This window comes from Bactrocera dorsalis, chromosome 1 (assembly GCF_023373825.1).
Source record: "Bactrocera dorsalis isolate Fly_Bdor chromosome 1, ASM2337382v1, whole genome shotgun sequence".
NCBI classification, from domain to species: Eukaryota; Metazoa; Arthropoda; class Insecta; order Diptera; family Tephritidae; genus Bactrocera; species Bactrocera dorsalis.
Window position 1 is genome coordinate 55,403,034 of NC_064303.1, and position 21,905 is coordinate 55,424,938.

Sequence of the window (21,905 nt, forward strand, 5' to 3'; positions counted from 1 at the left end):
CACGTTACAACTCCGAGACAGTTGAGGCGCAGGATTTTGTTTTGTTGGCACATGCCGCCAATGCACTTTGTCAGTCAACTCTTGAATTTCGGACACTCTATTTGCGACGAAGGTTTGTAATGAAAAAGGATGTGTTTTTATCCAATGTAAAACAATTTTAGAGTCTGTCCAAAATGTAATTTTTTCGAAATTTCGATTCAACATAGGCGCAACTCTTGAAGATATTTTTGAAAGAAGATGTGCTGCCGAGAGCTCAAGACGCGGAAGCGATTTGGTCTTCAGCGGAGCCACTCTAGACTTTGCAGTAAGCAGCATACATTTAAGACCACTAGTAGTTTGGCTCATTATATAAAGGGTGATTTTTTTGAGGTTAGGATTTTCATGCATTAGTATTTGACAGATCACGTGGGATTTCAGACATGGTGTCAAAGAGAAAGATGCTCAGTATGCTTTGACATTTCATCATGAATAGACTTACTAACGAGCAACGCTTGCAAATCATTGAATTTTATTACCAAAATCAGTGTTCGGTTCGAAATGTGTTTATCGACAAATTTTGTTCAGCGATGAGGCTCATTTCTGGTTGAATGGCTACGTAAATAAGCAAAATTGCCGCATTTGGGGTGAAGAGCAACCAGAAGCCGTTCAAGAACTGCCCATGCATCCCGAAAAATGCACTGTTTGGTGTGGTTTGTACGCTGGTGGAATCATTGGACCGTATTTTTTCAAAGATGCTGTTGGACGCAACGTTACGGTGAATGGCGATCGCTATCGTTCGATGCTAACAAACTTTTTGTTGCCAAAAATGGAAGAACTGAACTTGGTTGACATGTGGTTTCAACAAGATGGCGCTACATGCCACACAGCTCGCGATTCTATGGCCATTTTGAGGGAAAACTTCGGACAACAATTCATCTCAAGAAATGGACCCGTAAGTTGGCCACCAAGATCATGCGATTTAACGCCTTTAGACTATTTTTTGTGGGGCTACGTCAAGTCTAAAGTCTACAGAAATAAGCCAGCAACTATTCCAGCTTTGGAAGACAACATTTCCGAAGAAATTCGGGCTATTCCGGCCGAAATGCTCGAAAAAGTTGCCCAAAATTGGACTTTCCGAATGGACCACCTAAGACGCAGCCGCGGTCAACATTTAAATGAAATTATCTTCAAAAAGTAAATGTCATGAACCAATATAACGTTTCAAATAAAGAACCGATGAGATTTTGCAAATTTTATGCGTTCTTTTTTAAAAAAAAGTTATCAAGCTCTTAAAAAATCACCCTTTATATGCAGCATTCGTATGCTCTTATTGAAGCGTCGGAGAAGCCATGTATTTGGCAGATGGCACTCGACTCTACGTTCACGTAACGAGGAATGCTAATTGCTGAAAGCTGCATTAGGTTGGCTTTGAAATTCTGCCAGCTAGTGTCGAGGCGCAATGGAATCGACTCATCCCAATTTAGTTTTTGAATCCAAAGCTCTTGCAATGAGATTTTTGCTTTGGTAACTAGTGGGGCTAATAATCCAAGAGGATCGAAAAAGCGAGCAGAAACTGATAATATGTTTCGTTTAGTGGCTCGCAAATCATTACAATTGTCATCTGGGACAAATCGAAACAAATCCTCTTTCGGCAACCAATGGCTTCCCAACGTTTTAGTAGAATTTGTCATTGAAGTTTAACGACTTTTCAGTGCAATTACTGTCGAAAAATTTAGGGTGGTTTGAAAACAACTTCGTTAAGGTGAATCCAGCCAAGTTTAATATTTTAATTACCTCACTTCTCAAAAGATCTAGAGACTCGAAATTTTCGGATCCTGTTAATAAATCATCAACATAAAAGTCTCTTTTGATGGCCAATGAAACGAGTGGATATTGAATTGTATTGGCATCGCTGAGCATTTGCAAACACCGTGTTGTGAGAAACGGAGCAGGCGCAGTGCCGTATGTTACAGTGTTAAGACGAAAAATTTGAATTTGCTCAGAAGGATGCTCTCTCCACACAATAAGCTGACAATTTCTGTCTTCTTCATGCACAATTATTTGACGGTACATTTTAGCAATGTCCGCTGTTAGTGCGTACTTATGTAAGCGAAAACGAAGAAGAGTTGAGAACAATTCTTCTTGGATGGTTGGACCTACCATCAAAAGTTCATTAAACGCTATTTGAGTTGAAGATCGAGTCGAAGCATCAAGGACAACACGTAATTTGGTTGTTGTGCTCTCGGGCCTTAACACGCATTGATGCGGAATGAAGTAGTGTGGCTCACTCGGGATCTTATTGTTTGTTGGGCTCATGTGACCCAGTTCTTTATATTCATTCATGAAGTCCAGCTACATCCTACGAAGTTCTGGATTTTTCAATGTTTTCCACTCTAGGGCCTGAAACCGCCGAACTGCGGTTTCATAGGAGTGACCGAGTAACTTACGGGCAGATTTAAAGGGAATTCTGACTTGAAGCCTTCCTGAAGGCAATACTTCAGTTGTGTTAACGAAAAATTGTTCACACTCCTCTGTTCTGGTGTGAACCTGTTGCCATTTGTTTCTGAAGGAAGTTTCTCCAGAGCCCAGAATTTTTGGACTCCTGAATCTATGGACGTTAAGTCGTCTTCAGTTTGGCATAATGTGCTAGTTGCTTCGGGAGGAGGACTAAGATTGTTGACATATTTGCCAGACACAATCCATCCCAAAAGAGTTTTCTGTAGCGTTGGTTGATTAGGGCCAATTTTAATTTGGCCAACCGCTAACAGATCGAAAAGGGTTGCTGCACCCAATAAGATGTCAATCTTTTGGGATGTGTTTAATTCTGGATCCGCCAATTCAATATTAAGCGGAATTTTTCAACCATTAACATTATTGGTATGGTCTAGATGATTAGCCGAAATGCATCGCATAATCCAGAATTCCGCCGAAAATTCATAATTATTAACCCGCGACTTAATAAACGCGCTTAATTTGGCCCCGACTGGAATTTCCAATTCCTATAATGTTTAAGGTCCTCTTTTGGCGACGAATCCGCCAAATCCTCTGTCATAAAACTTGTGACTTGTGATCCTGAGTCCAGTAAGGCTCTTGCAGGTAGGTACTCTCCACAGCTGGTCCTCACCAGAATTACTGCTGTTGCCAACGTTTCCCGATCCGGTATACTCAATGTATGCATTGCATGTGTAGTTGTTGTTGGATGCGGATGCGATTCAGCAGCAAAAGAAACGGGATACTGGTGAAGTAACGTATGATGGGATCGATAGCACACACGACATCGATCCGCTCTGCACTTGGAAACCGTATGTCCCTTACGCAAACAATTTATGCATACGGGCATCGATTTGACATACTCAAATCTCTGTTGCACAGAGAGAGTTTTAAAAGTGGGGTAAGCAGATAGTATGTAGTGGTCCTTTGATTTACACTGCTGGCAAAGAGGCTGCTTTGTATTTGCAGCTACTAACGATGATTTGGTCCTGCCCGATTTGGTTCTTGTCATGTGACTCATGCTGATTGCAGCTCCGGGCTTCGTTCTCGAACATGACGCTCCTTCTGTTGATAATTGCTGAAATCTTCTATTCAGGGTGGCTTCATAGTCCTTCCATGATGGTAGCTTGTCGTAATCCAGCTGTTCTTCCCACTTTGATCGGGTGGCAGAGTCTACTTTTGACATGACCATGTGTATGATAATCGCATTTGTAATTTGTTTCTCATCGCCCAGCGATAGCAATGAGTCATACACAGCCGGCACTTCATCGATCATCGCTCGCAATGAGGGTGTCGATGGCTTTTGGATAGTTGGCAACTCAAAAAGTTTCGAAATTGTATTAAAAAGTATCAAACATCTATTATCGTAAACTTTTTTGAGGCTTGCCAACGCCTTCGGTTAATTTTCATCCGAAATTTGAAACGCTTTTACCGGGCCCAGAGTCTCTCCAGATAGACAATTGACCAGATGGTTAAATTTTTCAATATCTGGGATATTAGGATCATTGTGAACCAGACTCTCAAACAAACTCATAAAATTTTTAAATTCGACAAATTCATTTTTGGGAGCCTAGAGCTGTGAGATGTTACGAAAGATGTGTCCGAAATAGACGTTCTACTTTTTGCTAAAATTGTTTTAATTATAGATTTTGTTTATACAATTATGTCCTCTAACTCCCCTCGGGCCATGTCGTCTTCATCAATCTCTTCAATTTTAGATTGACAATTCATCAACTTTTCACTGTGTGAGTTTAATATGTCTAGACGACATTCCAACCCAATTGGATCTAACGACATGTTTTTTTCCAGAAGGCCCGTCTTTATACGCAAAATGCTACTTTTCGCCACCGTCCTTTGATGCTTTAATGATTTTAAGTCGATCAACTCCTTACTTGAAGAGAGGTTGGCGATAGTTGGCTTTGGCTTGCTCATTTTTGTTTATAAAAATTAAAATTTCGAAAAAGAACGATAAAAGTTGGCAACAGATATAATAGGAATCGATTACGAAAACGCAATAAAAATATCGATTTCCAATTATACGAAAGCCTAACCGATAATATTCGTAATGAGCACAATTTTTTTTTTGAAAACGAGAAGTTAAAAACTGTGTGAAAACACACTGACCGAATTGTAATTTTTTGCTTTTGCAAATTACTAAAAAATCGCACCTTAATGTTTAATGTATAAGATATACTATAAACGCTACCGCAAATCGTTTGATCTTCCTTTTTTTAATGTCGATATATATAAGTATAACGCATGTATGTATATATACGTTTGCTTTTGCCAATTATTAGAAAAAATCGCACCTTAATGTTCAAGTGATGCGATCATAGACGCTATCACGAATCCCTCTATCCCTTTTTCTTTCACTTCAATATATGTTTACGTATGTATGTATATACGTGTCCAAATATTATATATGTGTATTGTATATACGCATATAAAAGGTAAAAAAGGGAGCGTCAAACACTGAAAGGGTGCAAATGTTAATTATTGTTATTTATTTTCTTTGTTTGAACCATTTTCAATGATTCGCACTCGTTACCTGCTGTGAATGCGTAGGCGTTTTGCCTGCGTTCACTTCCCTGGTGCAGAGGAGGCAACGGCAGCTCATTCCCGCGAAGGAAGTAGGTGTTGACGCCGCAGAGATGTCGTTGGCAACAGCAGTGTTGCTAGCGGCAGCGATGTTGTAAGCGGCAGCGATGCTATTAGCGGCAGCGATGTTGTTAGCGGTCCTTGTGACATTTACTACAGTGGCCATATAAAGGAGCGCAAGTTTGATGTTGGATTCGTGGTGTGAGAGAGACCCCGTCGCCGAGTACTATCATTCACTCCAGAGAATGAACGTCTAGCCACAATCCGCATCAAAGCGAGGTTCTTTAACAAATCGCTGATTTGCGCTCACGCCCAGACAGAAGAGAAGGATGATGTGACCAAAGATGCCTTTTATGAGTGCTTGGAGCGTACTTATGAGAGATGCCCCGCCACGATGTCAAAATCGTGCTTGGCGACTTCAACGCCAGGGTGGGCAAAGAAGGTATCTTTGGCACTACGGTCGGTAAGTTCAGCCTCCACGAGGAAACATCTTCAAATGGGTTAAGGCTGATCGACTTCGCCGGGGCCCGAAATATGGTTATCTGTAGTACTAGATTCCGGCATAAGAAGATACATCAAGCTACCTGGCTGTCTCCGGATCGAAAAACCACCAACCAGATCGATCATGTTGTGATAGACGGAAGACACGTCTCCAGCGCGTGCGCTCCGAAGTCCTAACATTTACTCGGACCACTATATTGTTGCAGCCAAAATTCGCACCCGCCACTGTGCAGCAAAGAACGCACGCCAACAAACACAAGGAAAGTTCGACGTCGAGAAGCTGCAATCAAAACACACAGCCGAACGATTTACTACTCGGCTTGCACTCCTGCTCCCTGAGAGCACTCGTCAGCAACTTGGTATAAGGGAACTGTGGGACGGCATTTCAAACTCCTTACGTACAGCTGCAACCGAAACCATTGGTTTTCGGAAAGTGCAAAAGAACAGCTGGTACGACGAGGAGTGCCATGTCGCAGCGGAGAGAAAACAGGCTGCCTACCTCGCAACTTTGCGATCGACCACAACACGTGCGGGATGGGATAGATACCGAGAGATGAAGCGAGACACATTTGTAAACAGAAAAAGAAAGAGGCCGAAATGCGTGAGTACGAAGAGCTTGATAAGCTGGCCGACAAGGGTAATGCTCGAAAATTCTACGAAAAGATGCGGCGGTTTACAGAAGGTTTCAAGACCGGAGCATACTCTTGTAGAACCCCCAAGGTAATCTAGGAGGGAACACTTCTCCAGCCTGCTGAATGGCAGTGAACACACAACACCAGGAGAAGATGAACCCGATACCCCAATCGATGACGATGGAGCAGACGTTCCATTGTCCGACCATGAAGAAGTTCGAATAGCAATTGCCCGCCTGAAAAACAACAAAGCGGCAGGGGCCGATGGATTGCCGGCCGAGCTATTCAAACACGGCGGCGAAGAACTGATAAGGTGCATGCATCAGCTTCTTTGCAAAATATGGTCGGACGAAAGTATGCCCAACGATTGGAATTTAAGTGTGCTATGCCCAATCCATAAAAACGGAGACCCAACAATCTGCCCCAACTACCGTGGGATTAACATCCTCAACATCGCATATAAGGTTCTGTCGAGCGTATTGTGTGAAAGGTTAAAGCCCACCGTCAACAAACTGATTGGACCTTATCAGTGTGGCTTTAGACCTGGTAAATCAACAACCGACCAGATATTCACCATGCGCCAAATCTTGGAAAAGACCCGTGAAAGGAGAATCGACACACACCACCTCTTCGTCGATTTCAAAGCTGCTTTCGAAAAGGAGCTGCCTTTATGCCGCGATGTCTGGATTTGGTATCCCCGCAAAACTAATACGGCTGTGTAAACTGACGTTGAGCAGCACCAAAAGCTCCGTAAGGATCGGGAAGAATCTCTCCGAGCCGTTCGATACCAAACGAGGTTTCAGACAAGGCGACTTCCTATCGTGCGACTTCTTCAATCTGCTGCTGGAGAAAATTATTCGAGCTGCAGAACTTAATCGAGCAGGTACAATCTTTTATAAGAGTGTACAGCTGCTGGCGTATGCCAATGATATTGATATCATCGGCCACAACAACCGCGCCGTTAGTTCTGCTTTCTCCAGACTGAAGAAGAAAGCAACGCAAATGGGTCTGACAGTGAACGAGGGCAAGACGAAATATCTCCTGTCATCAAACAAACAGTCGTCGCACTCGCGACTTGGCTCTCACGTCACTGTTGACAGTCAAAACTTTGAAGTTGTAGATAATTTCGTCTATTTAGGAACCAGCATTAACACCACCAACAATGTCAGCCTGGAAATCCAACGCAGGATTACTCTTGCCAACAGGTGCTACTTCGGACTGAGTAGGCAATTGAAAAGTAAAGTCCTCTCTCGACGAACAAAAGCCAAACTCTATAAGTCGCTCATAATTCCCGTCCAGCTATATGGTGCAGAGGCTTGGACGATGACAACAGCCGATGAGTCGACGTTACGAGTTTTCGAGAGAAAAGTTCTGCGAAAGATTTATGGTCCTTTGCGCGTTGGCCACGTGAACATCGCATTCGATTGAACGATGAGCTGTACGAGATATACGACGACATTGACATAGTTCAGCGAATTAAAAGACAGCGGCTACGCTGGCTAGGTCATTTTGTCCGGATGGATGAAAACACTCCAGCTCTGAAAGTATTCGACGCAGTACCCGCCGCGGGAAGCAGAGGAAGAGGAAGACCTCCACTCCGTTGGAAGGACCAAGTGGAAAAGGACCTGGCTTCGCTTGGAATATCCAATTGGCGCCACGTAGCGAAGAGAAGAAACGTGATTTTGGTTTGTACACTACGGTAGATTTTGCGGAATTTTTTAACGGGTGTTTAATAAATACTTTCACTTTCAAGCGGTACTTTAAGTTAACGGCACTAAAAACATGTTTTTTCTTTTTGGGTTTGTAATTTGAAAACAGTAATAAATTTTTTAATTTTAACTTTTTACAGAACTTTTCTGTGAATATAAATTTCACCACTTTTGTCAAAATACAAATTGAAATACTTATGTGCCTTTATTTTGTACTCCACTGTACTCACCACCTGTTTTGAAATTGACGTACGTATATGTATGTAGATTTTTACATACGTGGTTTCTTTATCGCACTTATTTCGAAATTTTTTTCGCACTTAGTTATACATACTTATGTATATGTGCATATATTTTGCTTTTATGAACCGGTAAGTATTGACATAAGTACATACATATCGATCATTTGCTGCAACACCGGCATAAATCAAAAAACGTGATTTTTGTGTTAATGCTGCAGAATTGTTCGTTATATCATACTTCATGTTGAGTGAAAAATTCATATGAATACCTCTTATATGCTCCGCTTGAGAAGAGGTGTAAGGTTGGAGGTACCGTGTAAGGTTGTAGTCAGTTGAAAACTTTAAACGCGTTTTCTGGAGAATCGATTTTTTTGACTTATGCCGGTCTTGCAGCAAATGAGCGATATGTATGTACGAATCTGTGTATTTGCCGAATGGAATTTTCCGCACTCCACTTCACTTATTTCTTTCTTTTTAATTTTTAAAATTTTAAAAGCTTATTTTCTGGATATTCTTTTTATCCCACTACCACTGCTTATGTACATGTGAATACATATGTATATTATTTTTTATACACTCTGTGAATCTTTTCACTTTCACAGTAATAATTTGTATGTAATAAAATGTAATAAAAGAATTTTTGTAAATTTAAATACGTTTGGTACACTTTTTATTTTGAAGTTACGTTTGTATATTTTTCACTTTTATTTAGCCGACGACAACCGACAATCGCGAAACGAAACGAGCGCGCACAGACAATTAAATGCAAGCAATTGAAACCGAAATTGTTTTAAAAATGTTATGTATTAAACTTTAAACTTTTTTGTTAAAATTTTACGCACTATTGTCCCTGCTCGGGCGCCATGAAAAATTTCAAGCTTTTTTGAGACAAGTTAGTTATTTGGGAATGCGTGAACTAAATAAATTGCCTGTGCCGATTGAATAAAATTATGACCGCTCGCGAATGTTCTTCTTACACAATTGAATTCTTTATTCCAGGAATTTTATGATTTAGCCCAGGGATGGGCAGATTTTTAGCCCGCAAAGTTAGCAAAGTGCGCACGGGGGCTAGATGAGGGGAATATCAGTTTACGGAGAGAAGGGCATAACAAGTTGCGAAAAGTTGCGAAAAAATCAATTACATTCCTCCGTATCTTAATGTTTATCGCAGAGTGGTTGCGGCAATACTGACATTGTACACAAATTAAAGAACGGAAGTTTACTTCATATCGGAATTGTACAGTTGTGTGAACAAAAAGAGGTAAACATAATTTGCAGGGTTTAGAGTTTCGCATTAAAATTTGTTTTTATTTACCTTTGCATTGTGGGAAATTCTAATCACTGTTAGGAAAAAATATATAAGTTATACTTGTATCTAAAAACAATTTTATTTAATAAGAAAACAGCACATTTTAAAACTTCACAACACCTATATTTGTTTCTATTTTGTGCACACCACTGTACATGTGATAGATCAGTTAATGGTGGGGATGCCAGTTGTAAAAATTAATTTTAGATACAATTGGGCAAACTTTTCTCAAGTTGTGGGCTTTTATACGTACATATGCATATCTGCATATATAAATAAATATAGTTTAAAAAAACTAAAAAACACGCTTTTAAAGCATATCAAACTAAAAAGTGAAAAATAATTCTTTGTATAAACTAACAATAATAATGAAGGAAAAATTCTTGCATTATTGTGAAAATAGCGTGGAATGCTCGATATATGAAAAATATGTCACATATGGCGTTCAGAAGTCTAAGTGTACGGTCAACAATCGAGTGTGCTCCTCAATTTGTGTTAACTTACGTGAATTCCAGGCTGTGAAAGCTTACAGGCAGATTCGCTGGAGATCCTCATCATCGTTGGCACCTCGCGCACAACAATTTGCTTGGTGCATTGGTGTTTGGAATCCATAAAATTTGATTGTAAAATCTTAGAATTATAAAACAAAAAAAAAAAAAAAAAAAAAACACTCAATTAATTTTTGCGGAAAAATTCTCCTTCGCATATCTGAAGTGCTTATCAGCTGTTTCTGTCACACGGCAAATCATCTGTCTACGCAGAGTTGTAAGTGGTCAGGATCATTTCTACACCCACAGTCGGTAAAGCAGTTGATAAGGCAGTTCATATAACTTAACGTAACCTGAGAACGTTAAACGTTAAACATAAAGAAACACTTACGTGTATCTTAAAATAAAAAAAAAAAAATAATAATAATAAAATAAAATAAAAAAAATAAATAAAAATAAATAACTAAAAATATTAAAAATATATATATAAAAAAAATAATAATAATAATAAATAAATAAATAATAACTATAAAAAAAAAAAAAAAAAAAAATTAAATGATTCAATGATCATGAGCCAAAGCGATATCCGTGCGCAGAGACAACGCGAACAAGATGCACGCCGGCTCTCCGTCCAGCGCAACAATGCGTACTTTTCGATCAGGTCTCAGAGTGACAGTGAAAGCGCAAAATCAAACTCATCGTCCACGCTTCAACCCCCTCCAAATTTAAAAGTCCGATCTTGTTCAATGTCAACGATTCCAACGCCAGAGCTCGTTATGGCTGATGTTCTACAAGTTGAGGTCGGTGCATGCTCTGACTCCGGCAACAAAGCGCAAGATAAGAAAACCCAAACACCTAAAAAAGTGGCTATACAAACCGGAATGGATCGGTACATTACCATTAAGCGTAAGCTTAGTCCGCAAAAGTCAACAAACGCTAAGCAAAAAATAAGCCGAGGAAATGCATCTGAGCCATTAAGCACAAATCGATTTGCGCTTTTAAGTGACAACGTTGACGGTGAGAGTAACAAAACTCCTGAAAGTCCTACAAAAGTCACCAAACCTCCGCCAATATACGTAAGAGAGGAAAACTCTGGCGCTCTCGTTAAAATATTTACTGAACTTATCGGCAATAATAACTTTCATATAGTTCCGCTGTCGAAGGGAAACATTCGAGAAACGAAAGTGCAAATATACTCCGAACATAACTTTCGTACCTTGTCAAAATACCTAAATGAGAAAAAGATTAAATTCTACACTTATCAACTGAAAAGTGCGAGAGGCCTGCAAGTTGTTATTAAAGGTATTGAGCCAAGTGTAGAACCCATGGAAATTCACGAAGCACTTAAGGATCACGGTTTTAACCCCAAAAATGTTGCAAATATTTTTAATAAAAAGAAAATCCCACAGCCTATGTTCAAAGTTGAGTTAGAACCAGAAAACAAACAACTTGGAAAAAATTGTGTGCACCCCATTTACAAACTACAATATTTGCTACATCGTAGGATCACGGTGGAGGAACCGCATAAAAGAAACGGCCCTGTACAATGCACCAATTGCCAAGAGTATGGTCACACCAGGTCTTACTGCACACTTCGCGCAGTATGTGTAGCTTGTGGAGAGTTGCATGATTCTTCCACCTGCACGTCAAACAAAAAAGACCCAAATGCAAAAAAGTGTGGAAACTGCGGTGGAAACCACACAGCAAACTACAGAGGATGTCCAGTCTACAAGGAGCTAAAAAATCGGATCAACCAACGCGTAGTCTCCGAACGCAATCATAATGTACCGAACGTTGTATATTCCAATATGAATCCGCTGACAGCTCCATCAAAAACCGTCACGGGCGTATCGTTTGCAAACGTCCTAAAATCAGGCCTAGGAAAACCCATAACTACAGCAACAGCGAGTCTTATTGAGCCGCAAGAACAGCAGCCCCACGTTCAATCTGGTAGTCAATCGAATATCGAAGCAATGATAGCGTCAATGCAAAATAGCATGATGAACTTCATAACATTCATGCAGAACACAATGCAAGAACTCATGCGAAATCAAAACACATTGCTGCAACTGCTTGCTAACCAAAGTTCAAAATAATGAGCTCGCTTAAAATTGTTTTATGGAATGCAAATGGTATACCTCGCCATAAATTGGAGCTGGCAAAATTTCTCAACGACAAGGAAATAGATATAATGCTTCTTGCAGAAACTCACCTAACCAATAAATACAACTTTAATGTATCGGGATATACCTTCTATTGTACGAATCATCCAGATGGAAAGGCGCATGGTGGAACTGGTATCTTAATCAGAAGTCGCATTAAACACCATTCTTTAACTGGAACTGCTGAAAATTATCTGCAAGCAACATCAATATGCGTGCAGACAAAGCAAGGTGATATTACTTTGTCCGCCGTTTATTGTCCCCCACGTTTCCCGATTACAGAAAAGCAATTTATAGATTTCTTCAGCTCGCTGGGAGAGTGCTTTCTTGCTGCAGGTGATTATAACGCGAAACACCTTCACTGGGGTTCCCGGTTATGTAATCCTAAAGGCAAGCAATTATATAACGCCCTTATATGTAAAAGAAACAAACTGGACTACGTATCTCCTGGAAAGCCTACATATTGGCCGACAGACCCGAATAAGCTGCCAGATTTAATTGACTTCGCAGTAACTAGGAAAATTCCTCACAACCTTATTACTGCAGAAACAAGAGCAGACCTCTCATCAGACCACTCACCAGTTCTCTTCACTTTGCGGCATCAGTCACACTATAAAGAGCTACCTTATATGCTCACGTCAAAAGCTACAAACTGGTTAAAGTACAAAAAATACATCAGCACACACATAGAACTCGAACCAAAGTTAGATACACCGGTCGATATTGAAAATACCATCGCAGCATTCGAATCAACCATTATAACAGCCGCCAAAATTTCAACTCCTCAAAAAGGTTACCTGGAAAACAAAAAGCATAGCTCAACTAATAGGGAAATTGAAATACTCGTATTACAAAAACGACGCCTACGAAGGGAGTGGCAGGTTCATAGATCACCAGCCTCAAAACAACTGTTGAAAGCGGCCACACATGCACTGACGAGAGCCCTCAGAAGTGAGGAACAGCGTGCGCAGTACCAGTATATTCAAAAGCTGTCACCGACTAGTACAAAGCACCCATTGTGGAAAGCACATCAAACTCTAAGTGCGCCAATAGAGTGTGAAATGCCAATACGTGACAATAATGGCAAATGGGCTCGGAGTGATGCAGAAAAGTCAGCAACTTTCGCTGCTCATCTAAAAAATGTCTTCCAGCCAAACCCAGAAACTAATGACTTTACACTTCCAACCGTACCCTATTTGATGGAATCTGAGCCAGTGAAATTCGTACCTGAAGAGATATCAAAAATAATTACGGAGAAATTAAATCCAAGAAAAGCTCCTGGGCACGACTTAATTACTCCAAAAATGATTATTGAGCTACCAAATTGTGCTATAATCTGTATCTGTATGTTTTTCAATGCAATCACAAAACAAGCTCACTTTCCTCAACAATGGAAAAAGTCAACTATAGTGATGATACCTAAGCCTGGAAAGGACAAAACGCAGCCATCCTCCTATAGGCCCATCAGCTTGTTATCGTGCATGTCTAAATTATTTGAAAGACTTCTTATGCTCCGCATTAAGCCACATCTTGAAACCCACAACATAATACCATCTCACCAATTTGGCTTCAGGGAAAAGCATGGAACGATCGAGCAAATACATAGGATCACATCTGAAATTCGAACAGCTTTTGAAAAAGGGGAATATTGTTCTGCAATATTTCTTGATGTCGCGCAGGCTTTTGATCGAGTATGGTTAGATGGTCTTATGTACAAAATAAAAACGCTATTCCCGCAAAACACCCACGAACTGTTTAAGTCCTACCTTTATGATCGAAATTTTGTAGTTCGATGTAACACCACTACATCTGAAGCCCAAACGATTGAAGCTGGTGTACCACAAGGCAGTGTTCTTGGCCCAATGCTATATGTTTTATACACTTCAGATATCCCAGTAAGCGACCGCTTGACTATGTCTACTTTTGCCGATGACACTGCAATAATCAGCCGCTCCAAGTGCCCAATTCATGCAAATGCGCTGTTAGGAAATCATATCGTAGCTGTGGCCAACTGGCTCGCAAACTGGAGGATAAAGGTTAACGAGCAAAAATGTAAGCACGTTACATTTACCCTAAACAAGAGCAGCTGTTCGCCTTTGACACTGAACAACGTACAAATACCACAAAGCAATCATGTTACTTACCTAGGGGTCCATCTGGATAGGCGACTTACTTGGCGAAACCACATAGAGGCTAAAAGGACTTACCTTAAATTAAAGGCACGTTCTTTGCATTGGCTTATTAACTCTCGCTCAGCCCTGAGTCTGGAGTATAAAATCATTATATACAACACTGTTTTAAAACCAATCTGGACCTATGGGTGTGAGCTGTGGGGCAACGCGAGTAGCAGCAACATCGAAATACTTCGTCGTGCGCAATCAAAAATTCTTCGTACAATCACCGGAGCACCGTGGTATATCCGAAATGAGAACATCCAACGCGACTTAAGAATTCCAGACGTACGAACTGAAATAGAGCAACGAAGCGCGAAGTATGCATTGAAACTTTCGGTTCACCCAAACCAACTAGCGAGATCGCTATTGCGTGTGAACAGGAGCTCAAGATTACGTAGAAACGACTTACCAGCCCAGATGTGATATATTTTAGGCCCAGTTTAAAAAAATAATCACCCATGTAGGGTGTAAATTAAGTGAGTAGTTTAAGATTCGAAAACTTATTGTTAGGCTCTTAAGTAGGGTAGATTCAATAAATAATAGGAAAGTTAATAAAAAAAAAAAAAAAAAAATTATTATTGTTAGTTTATACAAAGAATTATTTTTCACTTTTTAGTTTGATATGCTTTAAAAGCGTGTTTTTTAGTTTTTTTAAACTATATTTATTTTTAATTTTTTAGTTTTTCTTCTATGAGATTTGCCAATATTGTGAAATATAAACGAATATAACTTAAATCGTTTTCTCCGCCATTAGATTCGGTGACAATTTTTAAAAAGCTCACATCGACGTGACAGCCAAAGTTAAAAAAAAGGAGTTTTCTACTACAGTTGCTTCTCGGAGGCATTTTGAAAACTAGTATCTGAATTTTTTTTTACTACAAAAATTTTATTATAAGTATTAATTTTTTTATTACCTAAAAGTCACATGCTTTGCATTATTAATTTGATATTATTTCTTCTGGTGCGCGGTTATACTTATATATGTACATACATATGTAAGTATATGTATCTATTTAAAGTATACTTTCTTTAAGGATATACATATGTATATTTCAGTATATACATATGCTACTCAAATGTCGCCAAAACTAGTTTTATATAGATGTTGCATATTTTTGGTGAGCTGCTTAAACTTACTGTCGCCTTCCTACAGTGTCTCTCAAATATTCTACGTTTCAGTACCACTTAAAAAAGTTACAAACATACATACATACATACATACATACATACTTACTTACATACATACATACATACAAGTGAAGCTAATAAAAGCGTATTAAAAAGAAAAGATACTTGTGACCGTTATATTTACATATTGTGTTTAAACATATTGCAGTTCCATTTAATGAAAATGCTTATATAAATACATATATGATTTGTGATATTTTCAGTTTGGTTGTTTTATCAAAATCAAAGAATTGAGGTTTTTTTCTATAATTGTTTTGTTAAATTTTAAAAATCTAAATTGCCTCTGGAAATGTATTAAAATAATAATATGCGTTATAGAAAGGGAACACATATTTTCAAAAATATAAGAAATCATCAAATAAAAATATACAATATTTGCGCGGTATGGCATTATTGATTGAGAGTGGCTAAGCACACAAATAGAATACAAACGCTAATGGCAGAAACATCTTCTCACTTCGCCACGAGCGGCAAGCCATTACTCAATACGCCTATGTAGTTTTGTACACATCTAAGTTTTCAATTATAATTTTTCATAATAAAAAATATCAAAACTGAAATCAAACTATTAAAACTAGTTTATATATTTGTAAATAATAGCATTCGATTCTGAATTTGAATTATTTTAAGAAAATTTCAAATATATTGAAGACAGTTTTTGTAATTACTACAGTATATCGAGCCTGGCAACACTGCGGTGTGAGAGAGCAATCAGCTGAGTCGTTGGAAATTCTAGGATTGGCGGGTGGCAGAAGGGTTGTTGGGTAATTATTTACATTGCGCTCTCATAAGATTCATTGGAAGAAACAGTGGTTCATAAACTGAAGTTATTATTGAAATTATTTTTTATAAGGAAGTTTAAAGAAATAACCTGATATGAAATTTTTTGCTTCGAGAATTATATATAAAATAAGAAGTAGGTTATCTGATTTAAATTTTGGTACTTGGTACAATAATGCGTGGAGCTATAGCAAATGACATTAAACCAAACATATAATTTATTATTTCAAATAAACAAAATTAAATGCTGATATAAAGACATATTAAAAAAAAGATTACTAAAATCAAATATTTATTATACTTTTTGTTATTTGTCTTACATTTTATAAATTTATAGTAGTTACAAAGAAACTTAAAATTGTTAAGCAATTTTACTGTTATTACCCACAGTGCAACTTCCCATATATGCGTGCGCTCTCATTTGTAAACATGGTGTGGTAAAATACGTTGCTCTTACTTCCCTCTTCATGTTTGCCCGCGATGATCCCCTCACCTAGCCCTCAATATGTGCACTCGTGCCCGCACGGGCAAAATGCCACTGAGGGCTAATATGCTTATCCCTGACTAAGCCTAAACCTTAACCTAACGGCTTAAGCTAACGGGACGCGTAAGTATGTATTTACAAAAATTCATTTCGTACATTATGGTAGAAAATTATGGTGAGTATATAAAACAGAATTATTAGGTTGAGTACTTTATATAAAATAAACTTCAACATTTTAATTCAAATATTTAATATAAAATTAATTCATATACATTAGTTTAGTATTATGTTTAAAAATAGTATTTTTGATTAAATGGTGTCGCTTGGCGCAACAATGGTTGATGTAAACGGCCGTAATCATGTCCCGAAAGGACGGCCATTGTTCATAACCTCCATGAAATATTTCTGTGTCGATGCTGGTGAATACCTGAGCTTGCTTGGGCTTGTGTTTGTGGTAGCTCTACTCTCAGTTGTGAAGTTGGTTTATTTGACTTTGTTAATTGATCAGAGATCATGGCTTCTGTCTCTTCATATTGGTCAAAGCTATTTTCGTATTTGAAGTAAGCCGAAGTTTTGAAATTTTCTTGAAGATCAGAGTCATCAGTTTGTACAATGACGTCATAAGCTGCTTGGATACGTGTCCAAAATTTTTCAATGTTTTGATTCTTGATTTCTAGTACCAATTCAGAGTTATCTTGAATCGGCGAAGATGAGAATCGAGTGCATTATCGTATTAAGCTGTCACTCTCTGATAAAAATTTAACGTACGAAATATCTGTATCCCGTTTTTGTTTTGTAGCACCTTGCTTCGAGCATGTAGCTTCCGCCGGTGTACATGGACTTTTTTGATCCGAAATCATTTTTGGAATTTTCAGAAATTGATGAGATTTAGATTCGTTTGAATCTGTGTTCTTTTGGATGAAAAGTGGTAATATATGTATATATATAATTTTTCCTTCCGATTTAAAAAAAAAAAAAACGTATAAATTTTGAGAACCGTAAAACTCTTTCACGTCGATAAGAGCTTTAATTTCTGTTAAAACTAATAAAATACGTGTTTTCAGTTTTAGCGTTCGCGCGGTTATATGTAGTTTGTATTCAACTTTATATGTATACTTATATATTATGTATATGAGGTCTTATCTGAATGTCCCTGTTTGTGCATCCGTTAAAGATGTCAATACACTTTGTAACTATATATGCACGATATGTGCTCAATTATGTGCATGTAATATGCGTAAAATGTTGGAATGTAATCCTGCTTATTCTGTGTAACGGAGAACAAGAGGTATTGCGTGGTAGTTGCCGATATGGACTTTGAATATATGTATGTACTATGTGTGTATATACAGATTAGTACATATTGTAAATATTTATTTATTTATATACATATATAAAATATGTTGCAGCATGATTGTCGTTTATTGACATTATATTGGCGCAGTGAGTTTCGGCTTTGTTCACTGAGTTTACTGAACTCGTCATTCTTTATTATTTCTATGCTTACCACCGAACCACACTCGACGACAGCGTCACCACGCTGGCGCCCCTCTAAACCGGTACTTCCTAAAGCGACAACATGTAGACAACCACAGCACAATCAACGGCTGACGCAATTATGAGGAACTTAGTCTTCTAATGATATTCCGTAAACTGTGTACACATGCACTGACACACGCATACCAATATCCATACACTATTAGGGTGCGCCGACACGGCCATCCTGACCAATACACGACCTCGTATTTTACCAAAGATGCTTTGTTACCAATTAACCAACTTATAAAGTTTATTCAATTATAACTTGTAATTTTGCATCTAAACTTATAATTTCCATTACAATTTACATTTCCATTTTTTTACTAATACAAATTGTTTTCTTTGACACAGCCCATTTTTACATTATCATTAACCATTCAGGTTTCACATTACGTTATCTAATGCGCCACACGCCATGATCAATACAATTGTTTTGCGCTTGTGCTTACATTATAATTACAGATTTCATTATTAAAAATTTCATTATTAGCCCTTAAGGCACCTGTACTGTCTCTTTCAACAGTTTTTTTTATATGCTTTCATTACTGTCTCTTTCAACAGTGTCTTTTTCAACTATTTCATTACTTAAATCCTTATCACAACTTTCAAACACAACTGGTATTTGCCTATTTGGCATTTTTCTTATGTCATCATGAGCATATTTATATTTTCTATTATTTGTCAAAGACCTGAGCATATATCTATTCCCCTCTAACAATTCGGTTATTTGAAACGGCCCTTTAAACTTTGGGCATAATTTTGTTAGATGCCTCTCTTCATTTTTTAGCAATACGAAATCTCCAACCCTGCATCCAACAACTTTAGCCGTGTTTTTATCAAATTGCTCCTTGGTATATGCTGCTGCAGCTGACTTGCTCATGCTCTTACCTCTGCCAAGTCGATCTTTTCTACCATATCGTAGGATGGAAGCAACGGGCGGGCAACTTTGCGGATAAACAATTCTAAGGGGCTTGTCTTTGTCACTCGACTAGCCGTACAGTTCAAAGCTAATTGAACTTCTCCTAATGCATCCTGCCAAGATCGATTGATAGTTTCAACAGCAGTTAACAAGTTCTTTAAGGTGCTCATAATGCGTTCAACTTGCCCGTTTGCTCTACTTGCACTTGTCGCAATCAAATGCAAATTAATTTTTTGTTGTGAACAAAACTCACTAAATCTAGTGCTGGTGAAACATCTGCCCTGCTATCATGCGATCTGGTACTCCAAACAGAGAAATAGCAGACGTGACAGCATTTATGCAATTTTCAGCATCAATTTTAAGCGTGTGGGTTAAATAAACAAATTTGGTAAAGGCGTCCACCTGAACAATGATATACTCCTTCTGATCAGACTTCCAACTCAGAATTCCAGTTATGTCGATGTAAATGGTGTGCCATGGAATGAATGGTTTACTTTTGGTATTGGATAAAGGCTTACTTGAACTTTACCCGAAGAAGACTTAGGCATTTTACACGTAATGCAGTTCTCAACAAACTTTCGAATATACTTGGACATGTTATCAAACCAGTAATAGTCATAGGCCTTATCTAAGGTCTTCTCCCATCCCAAATGCATGATGGACTCATGAATCTGATTTATTACGGACCATCTAAATGGTCGTGGAACAATTAGTAAACCAATTTGCTGAATATTTCTATATAATATTCCTGCTCTCAATTCGTAAGTTTTAGCAATATCCTCAGCAAGAGAATTTGCTGTTACTTTATTTAGAATATTAACTAATTCAGAGTCTTTAATTAAATTAACTCGTTTTTCTGGAATTTTGCAAGTCAACTCTGCTGAAGGCACATTTCTTGAAAAGAAGTCAACATGAGACATTCGTTTACCTTCTTTATGTTTTACGTCAAATGTAAAAGGCTGTAAATACGCCCACCATCTTTGTACCCTGGGACATAGATTCTGTTTAGTCCTTGATGCTTTAAGTGAGTTACAATCAGTGAAGACAACAAAATTTCTACTACACTTGCAGCAGTATGCAACTCATTAGGGTGGGTCGGATCAAAAATTGCTAAGACTGGCTTTTGCGTAAGGATAGAAATAACTTTTTGTCTTATTTCATCATGTTCCGATCTCCAAACAAAATCATTCTTCTCCGATGTTAAAAGATATAACGGTTTCATAAAACAGGAAAATCCTTTCATGAATTGCCTGAAATAAGACGCCAATCCAATAAATTGGCGTAAAGCAGAGACTGACTGAGTGCCACCTTAACGCTTTAACTTTACGCGAATTCGGGCGGATTTCACTTGCACTCACTTCATATCCCAGATGTTGACAAATGCTGTACACTCTACCGATTCTTTGTGCATGTGAATTTGATAATACCCACTTGCCATATCTAAACATGTAAAATATTTCGCTCCATCAATTCTGGCTATCTGGTCTGATATAAGGGGCAAAGGATATCTATCTGCGACCGTATTAGAATTTAACTCACGGTAATCAACGCACAAACGATGAGTGCCGTCTTTTTTATTAACCAACATTATGGGACTTGCGTAAGATGAGCAACTTGGCCTTATAATTTTTATACTCTCGCAACAAAGTTGCTAAGGAGAGTATTATAGTTTTGTTCACATAACGGTTGTTTGTAAGTCCTATAACTACAAGAGTCAGATATGGGGTTATATATACCAAAGTGATCAGGGTGACGAGTAGAGTTCAAATCCGAATGTCTGTCTGTCCGTGCAAGCTGTAACTTGAGTAAAAATTGAGATATCATGATGAAACTGGGTACACGTATTTCTTGGCTCTAATAAGAACGTTATGTTCGAAGATGGGCAAAATCGGCCCACTGCCACGCCCACAAAATGGCGGAAACCGAAAACCTATAAAGTGTCATAACTAAGCCATAAATAAAGATATTAAAATGAAGTTTGGCGCAAAGGATCGCATTAGGGAGGGGCATATTTGGACGTAATTTTTTTGAAAAAGTGGGCATGGCCCCGCCCCCTACTAAATTTTTTGTACATATCTCGGAAACTGCTATAGCTATGTCAATCAAACTCTACAGAGTCATTTCCTTCAGGTATTTCCATATACAGTTCAAAAATGGAAGAAATCGGATAATAACCACGCCCACCTCCCATACAAAGGTTATGTTGAAAATCACTAAAAGTGCCTTAACCGACTAACAGAAAACGTCAGAGACACTAAATTTTACAGAAGAAATGGCAGAAGGAAGCTGCACCCAGGCTTTTTTAAAAATTGAAAATGGGCTTGGCGTCGCCCACTTATGGACCAAAAACCATATCTCAGGAACTACTCGACCGATTTCAATGAAATTCGGTATATAATATTCTCTTCACACCCTGATGACAGGTACGAAATATGGGTGAAATCGGTTCACAACCACGCCTTCTTCCAATATAACGCTATTTTGAATTCCATCTGATGCCTTCTCTGTATAATATATACATTAGGAACCAATGTTGATAGCGGAATAAAACTTTACACAAATACGGTATTTGAGCTGAAGTATCTCTTGTGGAAAAATTGTTGTGATCGGACTATAACTTTTCAAGGTCCTTGATATCGAACACAAAGAACTCAGTGCCTAACCTAACCTAATTTTTCACCGAAAATATCGATAAATCTCTCAGAATTTAA

At 38.3% G+C, this 21,905-nt stretch overlaps 1 protein-coding gene across 2 annotated transcripts in view; it reads right to left on the reverse strand.

Annotated features, from left to right (window-relative positions):
- The window catches only part of LOC125780337 (ionotropic receptor 75a), a 1,012,909-nt gene that overhangs the window by 256,828 nt on the left and 734,176 nt on the right, over positions 1-21,905 (reverse strand). The window lies entirely within an intron of this gene.